The 3,843-nt window shown below is 35.0% G+C and overlaps 1 protein-coding gene across 12 annotated transcripts in view; it reads right to left on the bottom strand.

Annotated features, from left to right (window-relative positions):
- Positions 1–1,267: 1,267 nt before the first annotated feature.
- The window catches only part of FOXP2 (forkhead box P2), a 674,789-nt gene continuing 672,213 nt past the window's right edge, over positions 1,268–3,843 (bottom strand). For all 12 annotated transcript variants that reach the window (XM_050936167.1, XM_050936176.1, XM_050936175.1 and 9 more), the window contains one exon: positions 1,268–3,843. This exon is cut by the window's right edge and continues 1,309 nt beyond it. The gene's annotated coding sequence lies outside the window, so the exon portion shown is untranslated.

Here is a 3,843-nt window from a genome sequence, read left to right on the forward strand (position 1 = left end):
CAATCACAGAAAATGTTTACTTTAGTAACAACATCAGGTATAACACAGTACGTAGCAGCATAGTACACTATTTTTTTAAATATCAGAGGGGTAGTCTGGATCTGTAAAAGCAGTAAAGAGTCCTGTGGCACCTTATAGACTAAGGCTACATCTTCACTACCCGCCGTATTGGCGGGTAGCAATTGATCCCGCCAATTGATCCCGAACGAGCTCCTGTCGACTCCGGAACCCCACCAACGCGAATGGCAGTAGGGGAGTCGACAGGGGGAGCCGTGGACGTCAATCCCGCGCTGTGAGGATGGTAGGTAACTTGATCTAAGATACTTGACTTCAGCTACGCTATTCACGTAGCTGAAGATGCGTATCTTAGATCGATTTCTTCCCCTAGTGTAGACCAGCCCTAACAGACATATTGGATCATGAACTTTCGTGGGTGAATACCCACTTCGTTTTAAAGATATTTTTTATTTGGGCACGGAAAGAAGAGTAGTAAGGTTATAGAAAAATTGAATATGGTCTATGCATCCATTTTCTTTTAAGTCACTATTTGGTCACTGTTATGAGAACACAAGTAGTGCCTATTTTTTTAGGACCTAGTTCTTCCAGAAATACACCAAACTTCCATGCTATGGATTTACCCATCATCAAAATAAATTTTAGATGAGTCAAAACCATAGGACATAATTCTATCTTTGGATGCACAAATGCAACATCAACCACTTTCAGTAAGGGAATTGCATGCAGAGGACCAAATTTGGCTTTTAATAAACTAATCAAGATCCTGATATAGCCAGCTATGTAAACACAAGTTAGAACTTCAGTAGGGAAACATCACCAGGCATAGCTCTCTACCAGCTAAGGCTTAAATTTATGACTTGCTTTCAAAACCTGGGAAATTACAGAAATGAGGAGCTCATTTCTTTAACGTGTACAAAGTTGTCCATAATTTCAGTTTCAAGATTCAAAATGACAATTTCTGTTAAAAAAACAAAATCTCCTACACAGGGGTATGTATATGGGCATGGGGAAGGTAAATGTGTCTAAAAAGGTGACATCATAGCTAAGAAATATGCTATCTTGTCTTTAAAGTTTCTTTTAGAAGAAGATGCACATTATGTATCCCAAACCCCCTGCATAAGAGATCTGCAGCAAACTATATATTAACTGGGCTCTCTAAGGTGGAAGAATGAACTTCCCAGAAAGAATAAAACCCTGTGGGTTATAAATGGGTCAAAAAGAATTAGACTTTTTATTTATACTCCAGAAACGTAAGCAAGTGAATGAAATGGTTTCATATACATTTTTACATCCAGCAGTAGTGAAAACACTGTTCATACATCAATTCTAAAGTAAAATTTACATCCTTTTTGCTAAATATGCCAAATTTTATGGACAAAAACCTTTCATACTGATTTGAACTCTTGAAATAACAAGGGCAGAGTGTGTTACTGTTAATACTTTACAACAATAATAAAGCTAACATTTCCAAATGCACATTAATATTGAAATGTGCAGTCTAAATCCTAAATAAAACCCCAAACAAACAAACAAATGCCCTCCAATATTTGAGGAATTTAGTAAAACAGACTATGGGAGTTTGTGACTGATTCTGACAGAGGATATTAAAGTACAGGATGGTTTATTTTAAGTGTAGTTCAGTAGCTCTATTCCTAGCTGACTGTGTTTCGATTTCCTAATCACAAAGAAATGCATTCTTATGAAGTTAAGTAGCTGTAGACACAGAATGCTGATGACAGTTTCCCCATATCTGAGTTTTCTAAAGAAAACCCAGTTAGTGGTAATTCTACCAAATACTTGCAACATTCACATGAAATTTTAATTGATTTTCAAACAGTACAACTGTGCCATGAATTCAACCACATAGAATATAAGCCTTAAGCCCACTAGGTTTAAGCAATTGTGTCTTTGTAGACTAAAACTATGTAAAATAAAATCTGATAACTCCCTGGTGTTAGAGGTAGACAGTTTTCTTTCAAATCCTAGGTTTGGTCCTTTATTTTATTCAGCAGTGAAAGCCATGAATACAGAACGAATAACAGCTGTTACAATTTTCAACCATGACTTCTAACGTCAGAGAATTCAAGGTATGAACACAGTACACAGTAATGAAAAGTATCAAAAATTAGTTTACCTCAAAAAAGATAAATAAAACAGGTATATTTCACCAATACATAAACAGATGTTTGTGCTACAGTTAAAATTTGCTGTATACAAAAGATCATAGTCCTCCTCATCATCTTATGATAGAAGCAAGAATACATGAGCCATTTAAATTGTCAGACATTATGCTTTATAAGGTATGCACAGAAGTTCAAGCAATAAATACATACATTAGTTCAAAGCCTTACAATAAGCTACGCAAAGCAGATGCAGAAAAGCAGATTTGCTATTACTAGCAAGCAATGATATAAGAGTAAAAATTCATGAAATGCATTAAAGCAACATTTTTCTTAGAAAAAGTCTGGTCATTTATGGGTCCACCAACATTTTTACATAATATGCACAATTATCAAAATACAGACCAAGCATCTCAGAAAACTCCAAAAAACCTAAAATCTATTTTCAAAGCAATTGCAGTTTTGGAGGTTTTTCTGGTATAATGTGCAAGCAGCTATTTTTTTAAATTGTATTTATATAAAACCCATGCAAAACTCTACAGGTATATGCATTCTGTGGCTGAGACTTCCTTTCAAAAGTTTTGTAACTGAGGTATGCATACTTTAGCATTGTAGTCTTAGGCCACCTTCCTGATGGAACAATTATCACGTTTACTTCCAGTCTATCAAAGTCTTTTGAACATGCACTCGAAAAACCCATTATTCCCTTTCAGGTAATCCCCATATTAGACTCCTAGATGACTGAAAACAATCTTTCTTTCTTTTGATGTAATTACTGTAAACCGTCTGTTGATCATGACCCAAAGACAAACATAATGAAAAGTAGCAGTTACTGTGACGTTCTCACAATTCATGCAATCTGCCATAATTGTTCTAATTTCTTTTGTTTTTTGTTTTTTTTTCTTTTGCAGAGGTAGAAGCTTTCAGAAAGCCTTTTGGGTAAGTGGGAAAACCCTTTTGAAAGCCGTTATGTCCTTTTATTTGGCATGATAGATGACTGTGTATATCTTTAAGTCTATTTGCTGACTCCAGCAAAGAATAAACGATGAGCTTAGTTTGCAAGAACCAGGTCCATCACATGGAACTGGTACATATGTTAAGCTCTAGCAGCCACCTTCTGTCAAAAACTGTTTGTAAAGCAATAACCATGATCAGGTTATGAGGTCCCTTGGTTGGGGGAAAAGTATTATCAAGACTTGGCACAGCACATGAAAAGCAACACGTAAAGTTTCTAGGTTTTTAAGCAAACATCTGACTATGCTATTTTCAACTACACCATAACGCATTATCATATTTTTGGGTTTGGAGTTGTCAAGAAAACCAGCATTCCAACAATTTGGCCTGTGCAAGTCTTCCAAAGGGAGTGTATTGTTAGTGTTAATATCCCGTATAAGCAGAGGCAGAATTATATGTAACTTTGGTTTGACTGAAAATAAATACCATGGACTACAATTGCTATAATCTTTGCTTTCAGTGTAAAAACTCAGCTAGATCACTTTAAATCAATATGAAATTAATTTTTGGCTTTACTAGACCTTTTATGTTTGGTTCCTACTTTTTTTTTCATTATAACTTAAGACTATAAAAAATAGTACACAACAAAGATTAAGACCATACAAGACATCTTCTAACAACATGTATTCACCACAGAAAAAAAACAGACTGAATGGGAAAAAAATAATAAAAACATAATGTATTATATATA

This window comes from Gopherus flavomarginatus, chromosome 1 (assembly GCF_025201925.1).
Source record: "Gopherus flavomarginatus isolate rGopFla2 chromosome 1, rGopFla2.mat.asm, whole genome shotgun sequence".
Lineage (NCBI taxonomy): Eukaryota > Metazoa > Chordata > Testudines > Testudinidae > Gopherus > Gopherus flavomarginatus.